Source organism: Oryctolagus cuniculus, chromosome 1 (assembly GCF_964237555.1).
Source record: "Oryctolagus cuniculus chromosome 1, mOryCun1.1, whole genome shotgun sequence".
NCBI classification, from domain to species: Eukaryota; Metazoa; Chordata; class Mammalia; order Lagomorpha; family Leporidae; genus Oryctolagus; species Oryctolagus cuniculus.
Genome location: NC_091432.1, coordinates 178941058 through 178959435, shown reverse-complemented (window position 1 = coordinate 178959435; position 18378 = coordinate 178941058). Strand labels below are relative to the sequence as shown.

Genomic DNA, 18378 nt, shown 5'->3' with positions numbered 1-18378 from the left:
GCAGGCCCAGCCCCACGCGGCTTCTGTAATCACAAGGTGAAATGACCAGCTGCCGTGGGAGAGTTCTTCTTCTCTTTCCAAAGTATGTTTGCTGTGTAAACACAATCGTAAAATGGAAGCCAAGTGTCAGCGGTGACCAGTCGCGCCCAGCCCGGCCCCAGCGGTCAGTGTGGAGGAGGAGAGGCCCTGCAGCCCGTCATGTTGTCAGGCACTCAGACCGTACTTTCTCCAAACATCACTTGGCTGGAGCAATTTACAGAGGGCCAGGGGAGAGAGAGGCAGCGGGAGGAGGAGGGGGAGGCAGCCAGGGAGTTATGCTTAACTGCTCCCTCTCCCAGGCTCCCTTGCGTTGCTGTACTCAGAAAAATAATACCACTTCCACCAACTTGTCATTTGATCCACAAAATGCGCTGCTTGGGTACTTAAGATACTCCCCTGGTACTTCATCCGTGTGTTTCAGATTCAAAAGCAGAATTACTGACCATGGCCATGGCCCCACCATCAAGTAGCCCACAAGGTGACCCAGGCCCTCAGAGACCCTCTGGCTACCTCTCCACGGGCAGAACTTTTGAGAGACCCTCTTGGCAATATGAGGGGTCTTCAGAAAGTTCATGACAAAAAAAAAAAAAAAAAGATGTATGATAAAAAAAAAACTATGCATGGATTTCAAAAAACTTTTTGCACCAAAGTAAAATTCTCTTTGAATTCCATTTTTTTCCACAAACTTTGAAATAATTTTTTTTCATGAACAGAATCAAGAGAAACATTGAAACACTCATTCTAGGCAACTCAAGCCCCTCACCCTTCAAAATAAGAAACAAAATGCAAAAATCTCAATACATCAAGAAAAAGTAGGCATAAGGACTTGAACTGTCGAAACAGCTGTCCCCAGTCTCGGAGTCACTTCGGCTGTGGGATTCCATCTCTGACGTCCTGTCTCTTGCCCTGCCTGCTAGGTGCTCCCTCTCCCTCCCCACCACCACGCCTTGTGGACTTGAAGCTCTTCCTCAAAAGGCTTCCAAAATGCCACCAGTTCTGGCCACCCATGCGGCCACCCCATCATGTCCCCTTTCTGACCTCTTAGAGAACTCAGTTCTTCAAGGAGGACAGGCAGCCGGGAGAGGGAGGATGCCAGAGGTCCAAAGGGTATGCTGGGCTCAGAATCTAATTCACAGGGACTGTGCTTGGTCTGTTCACAAGGAAAACTTATGACTCGCAGCTGCGTTGCAGCAAGCACAGGGATGAAGCCACCGAGGGCCCCCACATATTTTCCTTGGCTTCGGCACAAGCCGTTGACATCATTTCAGGTTTTACCATTCATCCACTGCTGTTTGGAGCTTGTGGCTGTGTGAGGCTGTGTTCCAGAGTCTGGGGAAGGTCTGATTGCAAATTGGGTGGTGATGGGGGTGGAGGTGGTCCCATCGAGTTTGTAAAAACAAACAAAAAGGCACTGAACTGTGCTTTTCCTCCACTGGAATGATGAGTGAGCCTGACCCCCACCCTCTGCCCAGCCCACTCCTCCAGTGCAAACAGAGCCAGGCCAAGGCCAGTCACAGACCCAGAGAAGTCTTTATTCTATTTGAGCCATTCTGGGGAAAGGATGACGAATGATCGACGCAGGTAAGAAAAGCAGAGGTTCCAGTAGCAAATTCTGTCACATCCTTCCAGATGTCACTTGGGCCGCTCTGGGCCCATCTGCATTTTCCTGCAAATCCTGAGTAGCAAGAAAACCTTGTTAATGGTTCCCAGAGGCCCCAGAAAAGAAAATGGTGGAAGTAGGAAATGTGAATATTAGGAAAGAGGGCGTGTGCATCGGCACATGCTGTGCACAATTAGTAACTGCTTGAAGGCAACCGGCCACTCTTCCGTATGGGCTTGCAGGGAAGAACCTCTTTCAGTCAGGCTTACCCAGCCCCACAAAATCTCTCAACCCTGATAGCAAGAAGTACTGCTGGGAGACAGTTCAAGAATGGTCGGGGTAGGGTTGGGGGAAGCAGGGGGCTTGTGGAAGGGTTAGGGAGATGAGAAGAGGGCCTCTGATCTACCCAAATGCTGTTTCCTGTGTTGACAATCTGAGACAGGATTTTTCCCACCATGGGCAAACTGAGACCATGTGGACTTAGTGAAAAGCACCCGGAGACTGGCAGAACTGAGATGGAATCCTGGCAGAGGACACTGAACTATAACCACCTGCTATAGGGCTTGCTTCAGTGAAAGCACTCAGGAACAAAAATCGCTTCCTTCTCAAGCATCATTTGACACGCAAAGGGTTTGAGGTGTGAGCGCAACCCCAGGGATGGCCAAAGAACTGAGAACCAGAGAGGGGCACTGCTGCTCTCGGAGATGTCTAACAGCCTGCTGCCTGGGGGTAATCCCTGATGTGTAACACTGACCAGTTTCTGCGCTGTAAATGCTCCCATTGTGGCCGAGTGCGAGCTACCAACTATTAGGGGACAATTCTTCATTGGTCTCATGCATTGCTGTACATCTTCTGAGCAGAAGGAATGAGAGCTTTTGTTCTGGAAATCAAGGATCTTGTATTCTCTGCCTGCCCCAATTCCCTCTTCCCCTGCCCCTCTTGCTTCTTCCAAGGCTGGAAACATAGCCTCCAGCTCCAGCTCGCTAGAAGATAGAAGATACACACAATGGACGCGTCCTTTCCCAGAGAGGAGCCACCAGAAAAGCCAAAAACACCCCACCTATATTAGACTTTATGTGAATGACAAGCAAGTCTCAACCACGGTAAGGCAATGAAATTTCTGTTTATTGGACATGGGACCCTGCATTACTCACCCTGACTAACACACGAGTCCATTAGCACCTTCACTTATCGGTGAGGACACTTAACGGTGAGGGCTTGCACGTGTATGGATTAGGTGTCATTGCGAGCGAAAGGCAGGGCCAGATTCAAACCTAGGCCTGGATCTGCCTGTAAAGATTTCGCCTCTGCTTTGCTACAAAAGGCTCATGTGTGTGACCAGGGCTCTGGGGTCCTCAGATTTGCCCAGAGCAGGAAACAGGACTCCCTACGAGAGCTCCAGCTGTCATCGGCGATCAGCCCTGCCCTCCAAAGAAGTCTGCCCACCTGCAGCTTCCAAGATTGACTCCGTGTGCAAGTAAGTCACCGCCATCTGGGGCAGGGCAGGCCTGTTCTGAAGAACTCAGTCTCGCGAGAATTCACATCAGGATGGCTGCCCACTCTCTGAGCAGTACCCTCTAGGGCCACTGAGAGACACCTCCACCAAGGAATGGCAGACATGGCAACAACCCCGTAAGAAGACATTGCCACGAAACCACCAAGACCTGCAGACCCCACACAGTGGTGCTCCTAGGGGCAGCCAGAGGGTCCCACGGAGCTCAGGTTAGCTGTCCTTCAAGCACTTACTGAGCGTCTGCTACACATATACAACAACAATTAGGAGACCCTGGTTCCAAGTCTGCTCGAGGGTTTGCCGCTCTGGTTTCTGGATATGCTTAAGAGAAAAATCAGACCAAAGATTTCAAATAAGGCCATCTTTGGCTTGACATTTAATGAATCATCTGCCGAAAGGGAAAAAAAATACATAAATTCAGAGCCGTCTCGGAAAAGACCTGCCACGGAAAAACTGCTGGGCAAGATGAATGAAACAGAGGAGACCAGGGACGCGTCTGACTTCCCACTTCTGTGTGCCAGCACCGAGGGAGAGTGAACGCTCAGAAAGTCTGACACACACGTGCAGCTTAAGGAACAGGAGTTCTCTGAGCTGCTTCAGTAATCCCCACGTCTTTGGTGAGTGCTGGAGAAAGCAGTGAGCTTACTCGCCACACTACATGAGGATAGCACAGAAGCCTCTCTGTAGCAGCCCAGCCCAGAAGAGTGGAGACCCACCCCGCGGCTCAGCTGTGGCCCGAGGAACCACTTCCCTCTCTGAGCCTGGGCCCTGCGGTTCTACCATCGCTGCTTTCCCAAGAAGCGGGGCCCTCCCGGCCCAGGCGCACCCCTGCTGGCGCACACCCTCCACATCCCCGCTGTCCGCGACGCCTGCCAGGTTCTCGGAGCTGCTGACGCACACTGAAGAGCCCAGCCCGAGGTGTTAGTGGATGGATATAAAACAAGTAGCTGCAAGGCCGAGCGCCTGTCTGTCGAGCTCTGGAAAATGCAAACTTCACAGACCATTTCTGTCTCTGGGATCTGCCCAGTTCCTCCCGAGCCTCAGCTCTGCATGGTCCAAGAGTAGTAATAGTAACTAATAATAGACATCATTTCCAATAATAACACGTGGCCTGATCTTACTACCGAGTCAGAGGGATTAAAATATTCTCTCCATGAAAGAAACTGTTTGTTTCAGCATTCGACCTTTGGCAAACACAGCCGGTGAATGTGCAGCCATCTCCCTGGGCTGGCTTTGCATACATGGACAGGGAAGTTCCAGTCTGCACGTCACTCCCAGGGGCCCCGGCCCTGATGATACCTGTCAGCTCACTCTCTTGTCTCCTCCATGCTGCTAGCACTCATGTTCTGAAAACTCGGACGTGAGCTTGTTCCTGTGCTGCTCGCAAGCCTGGGATGGCGCCCTGTTCAGGCCACGAATTCCGATCCTCTTTGCATTAAATGCTTCAGCCTCTATGCCAGTCATCTACGCTGCTGGATTCTCTACCTGTGGCCCCTCTAGAACCCCATGCTCTCGTAAAAATTATTCATTCATTTTCCTGACCAGGTTTGTTTTTATTTAGCTTCCACTAAAGGAAGATTTATAAACAGTGAAAAGCACAGATCTTAAGTATGCACTATAATGAGCTTTAAGATATATATCCAACCCCATACCACCCCCTTGGTGTTTCACTCACATCTTCTCCAGCCGATCTCCTCTCCAACAAGCCAACACTATCCTGACATCTGTCACCAGAGACTCGTTTGCTGTCATGAACTTCATACAAAAGAATCACACAGTGTATTCTCTATTGTGTCTGGCTCCTTTCATACAGCATAATTTTTTTGATGCTGATATACATCATTGCATTTACTGGTAATTCATTCTTTTTCATTGCTGTATAGTATTCCATAATATAAATAATGTCATAGAAATTTTATCCGTTCAGCCATTCAGCCATTGGTAGATAGTGGACTCTTTTCAGTTTTTGACTACTGCCAGTAAAGCTGCTGTGAACACTCTAGCCCAAGTCTTTGCATCGACTTTTTTTTTTTTTTTCATTTTTCTTAAGTAAGTAACTAGTAGGGAATGGCTCGAACATAGGACAGGCTCACTTTTAATTTAATAAGAAAAAATGAGACTACATTCCACAGAGCTTGTACCTTGGACACTCCTCCCAACTGTGTGAGAGGTTGCACATACTCTTGATTTTCTTGCCTCTAAGTCTTTGTTCTCACTCTTTCCCACACCTTGAAAGCTGTGGCTACTGCTTCTCTCTTCTCCCATTAGCTACCTAATATTTGTAACAAATACAATTGAAATGCGTAAGACACCCCAAACCCACGGGAAGATCCTTTCTCATTCCTGTAGTGTCCCAGGAGGTCCTGGCCAAAGGGTGCTGGGGAGGGGGTGGGGCTGCTCCCCACAGACACTTGGAGACTCTGCTGCTGGCCACGTGCCAGGCCAAAGTAAGGCCCACAAGACAGCCTGAGCAGCAGCATGTAGCCAATTGGTGGGGAATAAGAGAATGAAGAAAGAACACCTGTTCTTTTTTAATATTTGTTATATTTATTTTCATTTCTAAAAAGCTTTATTACTTAGTTTAATTTTATTTAAAAGACAGAAAGAGAGAAAAACAGAGATAGAAAGACAAACAGAGATCGTCCATCTTCTGGTTCACTCCCCAAATGCCCACAACAGCCAGGGCCTGGTCAGACCAAAGCCAAGAGCCCAGAACTCTATCAGGGTCACACAAGAACTTGATACATCGCCCACAGCTCCCAGAATGCTCATCACCACGGTTCAGGAGCTGAAGTAGAGCTGCAGGATTCAAACCAAGGCCCAGTATGGAATGTGGGTGTCCCATACAGCAACATTGCCACTGCACCCAGCACTCATCCCAAGATCACTGTTTGGATCACAGACGGTTCAGGGACAACCATCACCGTCTTGGCCAACATTTCATGTTGAGTGCTGGTTATAGGCCTCACCCGGATGCAAGGAAGCCTTGAAACAAAGCTCTCAGCCAGACAGTGGCTTACAACCACTAGTCCAAGCGGTGGGAAGGGGACACAAGTCTTTAGTCTATAGTTAGCATCTCTCCCACACTGGCAGTTAAAGCCTGACCCTCTTTTCCAAACCAATTGTGCCAGCAAACACTTCCCGTAAACTGTGTGGCATTAATTCCTCCCTCCTTTGTACTCCCATCCCACTTCCAGTCTCTGTCCTACACATGTGTAACAGTGTGTGTCTTGAGCCATGTTTTTTTTTTTCATTTTCGATTAACTTTATATACAGAAGATCAATTTAGTATATATTAAGTAAAGATTTCATCAGTTTACCCCCACACAGAACACAAAGTGCCAAATACTGTTAGAGCACTAGTCATATTATTAATTCACATTGAACTACACATTAAGGACAGAGATCCTACATGGGGAGTAAGTGCACAGTGACTCCTGTTGCTGACTTAACAATTTGACACTCTTGTTAAAGGCGTCAACAATCTCCCCAGGCTCTAGTCATGAGTTGCCAAGGCCATGGAAGCCCCCTGAGCTCGTCAACTTTGATCTTTATTTGACAAGGCCATAGTCAAAGTGGAAGTTCTCTCCTCCCTTCAGAGAAAGGTACCTCCTTCTTTGATGGCCCATTCTTTCCACTGGGATCTCACTCGCAGGGATCTTTCATTTAGGTTTTGTTTGTTTGTTTGTTTGTTTTTGTTTTTGCCAGAGTGTCTTGGATTTCCATGCCTAAAATACTCTCATGGGCTCTTTAGCCAGATCCGAATGCCTTAAGGGCCGATTCTGAGGCCAGAGTGCTGTTTAGGACAACTGCCATTCTATGAGTCTGCTGTGTACCTGAGCCGTGTTTTTCCCACTAGGTGGCATTCTCTTGGAGGGTTCTGAGCTCCAATCAACTTGTATCCACCAAGCTGATTTCCAGTGGAATCTCCATAAGTGTTGGCTGAGTCCACTGTGGTTGAGACATATACGTAGTGCCCACCAGCTCCTGGTGGACCTCCCAATTTGTCTGCACTCCCCAGCTCCCCTATACCCAGATGAAGCCATATGACCTCTCCTCGGCTTGCACTGTGAGCCACAGCAAGAAAGCCACCTCCAGGCTATCCCAGTAAGGAGAGGACGCACTTCCTAGGTGTCTCTTTCCTCACCTGCCTGCTGGCAGAGGCTCCTGTGAATGGCTGGGTATCCTGAATACTAGGGAGAGAGGAGCCCCTCTGCAGTCCTCACCATGGACTTTGGGGCACTGGCTGTCAGATCAGTTAGCCTCCCCTAACACTCACGTAGTGCGATTCAAAGCAGCTCCATTTAGGGTAGTGTGAGCAGTTTCCTTATCTTTCCATTTCTTTCATTGCTCACAATGAGGCTCCAATGCTGTGTCAGTCCCCACGCTGGCATGTGAAGCTAGTGTCTCAGTCAAACGCTCAAAGTCTAACTGATTTTGCAGCTCACCCTGCTAACGATCCCATTGAGTATTAAATGCTGTGTATTTCTTTTGTGCCCCATTGGGCTATATGCTCTTAGAAGCAGGCCTTAATTCTTCTCTATAATCTAAGTATGTAACTATTCATTTGCTTGGTAAATATCTGCTGAGTGCCTGATGTTGTCATGCACTATTCAAGACATTAGAGTAGAGCAGAGAATCAAACACACTTAAGTCCCTGTCCTCAGAGAACTGATATTATAGTGATAGTGGCAGAGACACACAACAAACAAATAAATGTGAATTTGAAAAAGCAGGAACAACAGAAACCTCTGGGTGAGTCACTCATACAGCATTGTGTCTTTTCTCTCTAAGGTCTACTACAGGGGCATTTTCAAGTTTATTTGGATCAGCTACAGGATGTGTTAAGCTGGGACACAAATCCATGCCCAGCATCTAACAAGCATTCTATAACTATTTATGGAGAGGTGGGCATTTGGTTTACTGGTTAAGACACAACTTGGGACTCCCACATTGCACGTTGGAATTTCTGGTTTCTAGTCCCAGCTCTGCTTCAAATTCCACCTTCCTGTGGATATGCACCCTACGTGGCAGCAGGTGATGGCTCAAGTGGTTGTGTTCCTGTTCCAGATTGAGCTCTTGGCTTCTGGCTTCAGCCTGGCCTGCCCCAGCTGTCAGGGGCATTTGTCAATGAACCACTAGAAGGGAGCTCTCTTTCTGTCTGTCTGAATCTGCCTCTTTGTCTCTCTGCCTTTCAGACAAATAAACAAAGAGAAATTCTTTAAGAATTATGGAATAAAAATGAATAATTATTATAATACATACTATCTGCTGAAAGCCACATGCTTTTCGGGGACCATGCAAGGAGTGTGCATGTGCTATCTCATTTAATCCTTACATCATCCATTCAGAGTACTTATTGTTTTCTGTTTTGGCAGTGAGAGAACAGTAACCCAGAGGGGTCAAGTCACTGGCCTCATGTCACACTGTTAGCCTTCAGTGAAGACGTTAACACTAGATCCCATGCGCTTTCTTCTGGGCCACACAGTGACTTACCACAAGCGCTTTCTTTATGTTCCCTATCTTCTTTCTGAACACCTAGGAGCAACAACTACAGGTCACCAATCCTGCAAGCTATACAGTTCATCCCCTGTGCACTGTGCCTTGGCCAGCTCAGGCTGCTGGCTCCAGCAGGTGCAAGATGTGGGCTTGTGGTAATTACAGACTGTGTTGTCCTTTTCATTTATGTCTTCACGATTCAGCTTGACATCGTGTCATAAAAGTTTATGTACTGTGTTCTCTCTGCTCCTTACTAATATTCTCTGGCATTCTCCCTGGCCCACCGGAATCAATACCATCACTCGTCTCTCAATGAAGGAGGGAGATATGAACAAGGCCCAAATGTGCACAATGACTATTTGCAGCAATTAGACGTCACACTGAAAAATGGCCACACAGAAGGAGAGTGGGCAAGATCTAAGGACCGGCACATCCTTAATGTCCCTCACCAGGGACCCAGGAAATTGGACTGCTTAGAAATATCTGCTCTCTTCTCACTTCTCCCATTTCTCCTGCCCTTTGTCTCTTTCATCCTCACGTGAGATAAGGAGAAAGACGAGCATTCAAATTAGGGACCCCAGCAATTGATTTTTACTTACAGTTGGTGGATGCTAATCAATGTTAATTAACCAGATTCTTTTTCAGCAAAGGTTGGGATAGGAGAGTAAGTGCACAATATTTTTGACCAGGGCAACAGTTAATAATGGGCTTTGGAACAGTCGGAGGGCAGAAGGGAGAAGGAGTGCTAGGTGGGACGCCCCGTGGAAGAGAAAATACACAGGAAGAGGAACAACCTGCACAGGTTTCAAGGAGATCCTATCCATGGACTCTGGTAGCTTTTCTGGAAAGCTGCGAACAGCAAAGCTCAGCTCTTTGTACATCCTAAACCCAAGAGCAGACTTTCTGCTCCAGGAAAAGTGGACTCCCTTCAGGGACAGTTCCCACGTCACCAGCTAAGCCCGTGGCATCTGCCTGGAGGGTGGTAGGTGACTCCGGCCAAGCACCTTTCGAATGTTTTTCATCTCAGAACATCATAGCACAATGGGAATAGCAAAGAACTCAGCAACAGAAGTTTGGGGTGGTGCAACCTTGCTGTGGAACTGTGGGCAAAGTGTGTAACATCTCAGCACCTCAATACACTTCCTGTGATGGATGTGAGTGCAGCAAATGACCTCACAAGTGTTGACGTCAGACTCAAATTCCATTCTCCGTGGAGGTGCATTGCAACCTGCTGCAGGAATGGCAGCAGCTGCTGTGATGCTAAGTAACAGTGACAAAGCCCCAGGGCCTCTGCTCTCCCCTGGCCAGCATGCGGGAAGGACCCTGAGGTTTCCTTCTGATCTCAAATAATGTCGGAGCTTGTCTTGGCAGTTATCCATGCCAATTTTTATTTGAAAAGATTACCTATCTCTAAATATAAGTGTAGCATGGAGCCAAGCCCCCAAATGTGCCAGGATTACTTTTGTTCAACATTGTAGAAGGAAAAGAAAGTTAGAACAGTCGGAAACACGATCGTGCTGCCAAAAACACAACCAACAACTATATCAGTTCTTGAAATGGTGCAAGTATTACAAATTTTGAATCAAGATGGAAAATCAAGATGGAGAAAGCCTAGAGGCACTATCTCCTGGATAGACCCAGGCAGACCCACCCAGCACTTCTGCCACTAAGCAAGCGAGAGGAAGCCACACATGATTTCCATGTTCCTGAGGTCTCTAGCAGGTGGGGTGCATGTTGGGGAACACCTGTGGCAGCTGATATTGCCAATACAAGCAAAAGATTCCTATTGCCCTGAGTGGCTTCTTAGTCAGTGGGACAAGGGCTACGACAAGCTCCAGCTGGAGGGATAGACATTTGCTCCACAGCTCCCAGCCACCTTTTGGAGGTGAATATAATAAGAGGAAATTAGGAGAAAAAAAGTGAAGAGAGGGGAGGAGGGAGAAGCAGAAGTGTGGCACTGATTCACACATTCAGTGAACTATACTGAGCACCTGCTAGAAGGCAGGTCTGCTGTCAGAGTCCGGAGCCCAGAGGGAGGCACCTTCTCTGCACTCAGGTTGCTTAGAGTGCCGGGGTTGACTGCATGAAGGCAAATGAACCGATAATTACCAGGCAGTGGGTGGCACGTGTAGGGACAGGAGTCGGGGAAGGCGGTGCACCCCCAGCTTGGGCTCTCAGTACCTGAGGGAAAGGAGGAGTCCCCAAGAAAAGGACACTTTAGAGAAGAGAATCAGCAAAGGGCGGAAAAGAGGCTGAGCTGGGGAAACAGAGCAGGGGGACAGAGCAGGAGCTAGCAGGAAAGACAAAGGAGGACCTCACTCCAGGATTTATATACTGAGCTCTATGCAAATCTGGTCTTATTGATCTATGACTTCAGTGAATAAATCTGCCTTTTATGGAGCTATTGATTGCAAAGCAAGCTGGGAAGGCCCAGTCAGTCCTGAATAGGCCTGGGGAACTTGCTTACAGTAGGGGGGATGGTCCTGGTACAGAATGAGGGAGGAACAACTGCCCAGCGGACCTCAGATGCACCCTGAGGGAGGAAGTTTCTCAAACAGTGCGCTCCTTCCTCAAATTAAAAAAAAAAAAAAACCTTCAATAAAACACTGTAGTTTGACAGACAGGGCCATAATTATCCTCCCAGAGCCCCCAAGCTGAGGTGGTAGGGCTGGGGTCTTGCATGCCATCCAGGCGGTTGATCTCTCCAAAGCCAGTGGGATTCAACAGAGTCCCAAGAGGGGCAGGGTCAATCTGAACAACTGGGAGAATGTAGGTTCCCCAGGGTGCTCCTCTGAGATAAAAATGCAGAGGCGCCTTTGCTCTCTGAAAGCAAACGTTCCCAGAGGCAGGCCAGGCTGCAGAGGGCTGCGCATTTGGAGATGATGGGGGTGGGGGGTGGGGGGTGGGGGAACATGGCCCTAACACAAAACAGAATTTTGAGAGAGGAACATGATGCCGAAAATTCTGTCATTCTCCTGTCAATTTCTTTTCCAGTAGGAAGCCACAAAAGATTATTAAATCTATGTGCAGATTTTTCTTTTCCCTGATAGGAAAGGAAGTGCTCCAATCACATCTGCTCTTATCAGCCTCAGTCTCAGGTATGAAGACTCTATCTCATGACCCCCAAGACTAGATGAGATGGCAGTTTAAAGGAGACCATGACTGAAGTCGGCCTGCGGTGCACCCAGTTTCTGCACTGAAATTCCCTCAAGCTTAGCAAAGCTGTTCAGCTGGTCATAACAGGGATGACCATTTAGGCCTGACGTGGGACTCTGGAGCATTCTAACTTTGCAACCCAACTTGTTCTTAATTTATGCCCAATCCTGGTTCCTGGCATTCCCTGATTGCCATAGGGGTTGATCCCTAACTTTTCTAAAAGGGGATAATTCCTCTGACAGACATTTCCTTTTGCACTCCTACAGCCATCTTGCATCCATGAGGCAACACTAAGGCTATCAGAGCCAAAAGTCTTAGGGACCTCGGTCCCTGCTGACCATAAAGCTCATACCCCAGCTCTGAATAGTCTATCTCCAAACTTCATGATGCATGATAAAAATTAAACATTTATCTTGTTTGAGCCACTGAAATTTGGGGACCATCAAGTATGTTTTTCATATGTGACACGAGTAAACAGGCATTTACCATGAGTGGGGAGGAACAGAGTTCTATGGGGTTCAAAGTCATTGCTTCTAACCCACCTTGAAGGAGAAAGTCAAATAAAGCGATGTGAAATGGAGACAATGATAGAATGGAACCCTGAAGGAGAAGTAAGAGTTCACTAGGGGAAAGAATTAATGGGGAAAAGAGTTTTCCAAGCGAAAAAAACCTAACCCAGTTTGCGCAAACATCAGGAGGTGACAGGGAGAGGAGCCTACAAGAACTTAAAGCGCTTTAGTGTGGCTGAAAGAAGAGTGTGGCAAAGCAGTGAGAGGTAAAGCAATTTGGACGGTCTGTCTGGGGGCTGAGGTCACCTTGGAGTGGGAGGCATTTGTCTAGGTAAAGAAAGTGAAACGCAACACTAGGCCTTCTCTCTCTCTCCCAACTGAACTCAGAGAGCCACTTCCCAAAGACATTGTTAGGCATTAGAAATCAGCTAAGAGACACTGGTTCTGTTCTCATCGGTGGGAATCACATTCAGTTCAGCCACTCACTCACCTCTTTGAGTTTTCATTTCCAAGGCTGCAGAATAGTCCTCATGAACTGCCCCACCGACCTCACAAGGAGTTTGTGACCAGCATTATGGCATCCTACAAAACAAGAGCACAGAGACATCATGTCTAACCCTCTCATTTCATTCACGCAGAAGGGGAAGCCCAGAGCAGTCATCCCAGCTTGAGGGATGCTGAGCCTAGAATTCTGCTCTCAGGCTCTCTGTTTTTCTTTCCCTGAAAATAGCTGAGCGTTCTGCTCTTCCAGTGCATGCTTAGTGTGGAGACTCCTGCCAGAGGGAACACAGCAGAGCAAGGTGATAGAGTTTCTTATTTTAAGAAACCTAGTACTTAACGGTGCTTTGAACAACACACACTTCTGAAACTAACTAAATATTTGGAGTGTGTCTTCCCATCCTTCCTTTCTGCTCTAAAAGCAAAAACAAGTCTGTAATTTGATGGGGGGAATTGAATTAGATAAAAGGGGAAAAAATCTAGCTCAGTAAGTACAGATGTGAAAGTGCCCTGCAGTATTTCGTCCAGATACACATCTCTGGAGGTAACTCTAAAGTTTCCACTGAATCACTGAGAAAACACAGCCAACCCCTTCAGTTGCTCTCTGAAAAGGTCATTGTAATACATCTTTTTCATACCCAAAGCTAGCAGCTCTGAGAGCCAAATCAGGAGGACCATTACTTAGGGAACACCGGAGAAAGTTCACAGGCAACTTCAATGATAATAGAGTAGAAACTTCTACTTACTAGAAGTCTCTCCATCCTTTTGCTAGATGTTCCTAAAAGCTCTGGGGTGTGAGAATTGCCCCCATTTTATGGATGCTGAAACTGTGCAAGTACACTCTGCTGACTTCCTCACATAGTCAGCTTCCAAGCTCTGTTGAGTCATCTATTCACAGTGTCTCTTTTTTTTTAACTTTTATTTAATGAATATAAATTTCCAAAGTACAGTTTATGGATTACAATGGCTTCCCCCCCATAACTTCCATCCCACCCGCAACCCTCCCCTTTCCCGCTCCCTCTCCCCTTTCATTCACATCAAGATTCATTTTCAATTCTCTTTATATACAGATCAGTTTAGCATATATTAAGTAAAGATTTCAACAGTTTGCACCCACATAGAAACACAAAGTGAAAAATACTTTTTGAGTACTAGTTATAGCATTAAATCACAATGTACAGCACATTAAGGACAGAGATCCTACATGAGGAGTAAGTACACAGTGACTCCTGTTGTTGACTTAACAAATTGACACTCTTGTTTATGGCATCAGTAATCAACCTAGGCTTTTGTCATGAGCTGCCAAGGCTATGGAAGCCTTTTGAGTTCACCGACTCTGATCATATTTAGACAAGGTCGTAGTCAGAGTGGAAGTTCTCTCCTCCCTTCAGAGAAAGGTACCTCCTTCTTTGATGACCTGTTCTTTCCACTGGGATCTCACTCCCAGAGATCTTTCATTTAGTTTTTTTTTTTTTTTTCCAGAGTGTCTTGGCTTTCCATGCCTAAAATACTCTCATGGGCTTTTCAGCCAGATCTGCGTGCCTTAAGGGCTGATTCTGAGGCCAGAGTGCTGTTTAGGACATCTGCCATTCTATGGATCTGCTGTGTATCTCGCTTCCCATGTTGCATCATTCTCTCCCTTTTTTATTCTATCAGCTAGTATTTGCAGACACTAGTCTTGTTTATGTGCTCCCTTTGGCTCTTAGTCCTATCATTATGATCAACTGTGAACAGAAATTGATCACTTGGACTAGTGAGATGGCATTGGTACATGCCACCTGATGGGATTGAATTGGAACCCCCTGGTATGTTCTAACTCTACCATTAGGGGCAAGTCAGCTTGAGCATGTACCAAATTGCACATCTCTTCCCTCTCTTATTCCCACTCTTATATTTAACAGTGATCACTTTTCAGTTAAGTTTCAACACTTAAGAATAACTGTGTATTGATTACAGTATTCAACCAAAAGTATTAAGTAGAACAAACAAAAAAAAATACTAAGAGAGATAACATGTTAAGTTGTTCATCAACAGTCAGGGCAAGGGCTGATCAAGTCACCATTTCTCATAGTGTTCACTTCACTTTAACAAGTTTCCTTTTTGGTGCTCGGTTAGTTTTCACTGATCAGGGAGAACATATGATATTTGTCCCTTTGGGACTGGCTTATTTCACTCAGCATAATGTTTTCCAAATTCCTAACAGGGATCACTTTTCAGTTAAAATTTAAACACCTAAGAATAATTGTGTGTTAATTACAGAGTTCAACCAATAGTACTAGAACAAAAAAAATACTAAAATGGATAAAGTATTACATTGTACATCAACAGTCAGGACAAGAGCTGATCAAGTCACTGTTTCTCATAGTGTCCATTTCACTTCAACAGGTTTCCCCTTTGGTGCTCAGTTAGTTGTCGTCAATCAGGGAGAACATATGATATTTGTCCCTTTGGGACTGGCTGAATTCACTCAGCATGATGTTTTCCAGATTCCTCCATCTTGTTGCAAATGACCGGGTGTCGCTCCCCCTCTTCGTGGAGGAACGACACAGGACCCTGCGCTGTTCTTTCGTCTGCTCGGCCCTCCCCGGGTTTGCTGCTGGTTCTTCCCGGGTTGGCTACTATCCCTTCCACCTCCGTGGAAGGGCAGTTCCCCCTGGCCACATTCCCCACTTCCGCAGGGGAGCGGCACACCGCCGGCCGGCTTTCTCGGGGGCTGCACAGGTGTTCCCCTTAGATGTTCCCCTTAGATGTTCCTGGTGCATGCCGTCTCTCTCCTCCTTTATAGTCCTCCTCCGCCAATCCCAACTCAGCTGCCCACACGCCGAGTACGCTGCTCTCCAATCAGGAGCAAGTCCTACAGTTTATTGGTTGAACTGGAGGCAGCTGTGCGGAAGCTGTTTACTTCTCTCCCAGCGCCATATTGTGGGAGAGCAGATGCATAGAATAAGTCTTAATTCCAGTAACTCAGTCCAGTCCGGGCTGCTCCCCACAGATCCCCCTTTCTTTTTATTTTTTGGTGTTGATACGCGCCTGTCTTCGGTGTCCCGCGGCACACACTCTGCTCTACTTGCTAGAGTTGCCACAGGTTCTTACAAGTCCTATCAATCAGGCAAACCGAATCCGGGTCCTCTCTTCGCCATGTTGTGAGGAGGTTTTTAGGCGCTGATGCGTGCCTGTATTCGGTGCCCTACAGCGCATGCTCTGCTCTGCCCGCAGGGGCTTACAAGCCCTAACAATCAGGCAAACCGAATCCAAGCCTTCTCATTGCCGTATTGTGGGGGAGACTTATTAGTGTTGGTTCGTGCCTATCTTCGGTGACCTGCAGCTCATACTCTGGTCGAGCTGCTTGCTGGTGCTTACCGCCTTCATCAGGCAGACCGAATCCAAGCCTCCTAATTGTTGTATTGTGGGGAGGCCTTACTGATGTTAATTCATGCCTATCTTCGGTGACCTGCGGCGCATAAGCTGCTAGCCGCCGCAGGTGCTCATCGCCTCACTTAATCAGGCAGACCGAATCCAAGCTTTCTTGTTGCCATGTTGAGGGGAGGCCTTTCTATTTCTCTATTTCTCTATCTCCGGGCATTCCTATTTCTCCCATTTTACTTCTATCTTCCAGCATTCCTATTTCTCTCACTTTGCTTCTAAACTTCTATTTCTCTTATCCCTGCAGCTTCCCGGCGCCTGCCCCGAGGCTGCTTCTCGGCACCTCGCCCCGCGGCAGCTTCACGGCTCTGCGCGGCTTCCCGGCGCCTCGCCCCGCCGGCGGGCTCCCGGCTCTGTGCAGCTCGGCTTCGCGCGCACACTCCGCGGTCTCCACGCCCCTTCACGTCCGAACCACGGCCTCGCGCCAGCCCCGCGTTCCCTATCTATTCACGCCCCGTGCTCTCTCTGCATGCGGCGGCTTCCGCGAGTCACACAGCGTAGCTTGCGTGTCCGCCACTAGCATTCAATCTAAGTTCCCCGGGCTAGCCTGACGAATTCAACCCAGCTTACGTCTCCGCCCCACGGTTTGGCTTCCCGTCCTTTGCTTCCCGGGCTAATCAGACGGATCCCAATCTGGCTTACGTTTCAGCTTCTGGTTTCAACTTTTCGCCCCCTATTCCCGGGCTAACTTGAGAATCCCAAAATGGCTTTCGTTTCCGCCTTGGCCTGCCCCCCGCGGCTTCAATTTCCCTAACATTTTTCTCTACCCGGTATGTTTCCCCAAACTTTCCTCCAACGATATTCCTCCCTCATTTCTCCTGGCCTCTCCCCACAGTCCGCGTCCGAGTCTGTTTGTTCTAGCTTTCACTTTTGCTTTCGACCTTAGAGATTTCTCCCAGCTTCCCCCCGTAGTCTGTATCTGAATATATGCCTAGGCTTTCAATAGCTTCTTCCGGCTCCTTTTTCGTCCGGCTTTTCCCTAGGCTGTTTGCTAGTCTCTCTCTCCGGTATTTTCCCAGTTCTTCCCGTTTCTTCCCTCCTAAGTTTTCTATCCGTCCTAGGTTTCCTATCCGAGTCACGGCACCATTATGTCGCTCCCCCTCTTCGTTGAGGAACGACGCAGGACCCTGCGCTGTTCTTTCGTCTGCTCGGCCCTCCCCGGGTTTGCTGCTGGTTCTTCCTGGGTTGGCTACTATCCCTTCCACCTCCGTGGAAGGGCAGTTCCCCCTGGCCACATTCCCCACTTCCGCAGGGGAGCGGCACACCGCCGGCCGGCTTTCTCGGGGGCTGCACAGGTGTTCCCCTTAGATGTTCCCCTTAGATGTTCCTGGTGCATGCCGTCTCTCTCCTCCTTTATAGTCCTCCTCCGCCAATCCCAACTCGGCTGCCCACACGCCGAGTACACTGCTCTCCAATCAGGAGCAAGTCCTACAGTTTATTGGTTGAACTGGAGGCAGCTGTGCGGAAGCTGTTTACTTCTCTCCCAGCGCCATATTGTGGGAGAGCAGATGCATAGAATAAGTCTTAATTCCAGTAACTCAGTCCAGTCCGGGCTGCTCCCCACAACCGGGTTTCATTGTTTTTGACTGCTGTATAGTATTCTATAGAGTACATGTGCCATAATTTCTTTATCCAGTCTACTGTTGATGGGCATTTGGGTTGGTTCCAGATCTTAGCTATTGTGAATTGAGCCACAATAAACATTAGGGTGCAGACCGCATTTTTGTTTGCCAATTTAATTTCCTTTGGGTAAATCCAAGGAGTGGGATGGCTGGGTTGTATGGTAGGGTTATATTCAGGTTTCTGAGGAATCTCCAGACTGACTTCCATAGTGGCTTGACCAGTTTGCATTCCCACCACCAGTAGGTTAGTGTCCCATTTTCTCCACATCCTCTCCAGCATCTGTTGTTGGTAGATTTCTGAATGTGAGCCATTCTAACCTGGGTGAGGTGAAACCTCATTGTGGTTTTGATTTGCATTGCCCTGATTGCTAGTGATCTTGAACATTTTTTCATGTGTCTGTCGGCCATTTGGATTTCCTGTTTTGAAAAATGTCTATTGAGGTTCTTGGCTCATCTCTTAAGTGGGTTGTTTGTTTTGATGTTGTGGAGTTTCTTGATCTCTTTGTAGATTCTGGTTAT

General features: G+C 47.7%; 1 long non-coding RNA gene across 2 annotated transcripts in view; it reads right to left on the bottom strand.

Annotated features, from left to right (window-relative positions):
- The window catches only part of LOC103347707 (uncharacterized), a 241277-nt gene that overhangs the window by 110086 nt on the left and 112813 nt on the right, over positions 1–18378 (bottom strand). The window contains exons 2-3 of one of the 2 annotated variants that reach the window (XR_007924066.2): positions 12807–12898; positions 688–1714 (exon numbers count right to left, since the gene is read on the bottom strand). This is a non-coding gene — a long non-coding RNA (uncharacterized lncRNA). Of the gene's footprint in view, positions 1–687; positions 1715–12806; positions 12899–18378 lie in introns of those variants that run through there. The other variant, XR_011385203.1, reaches the window with a different exon arrangement.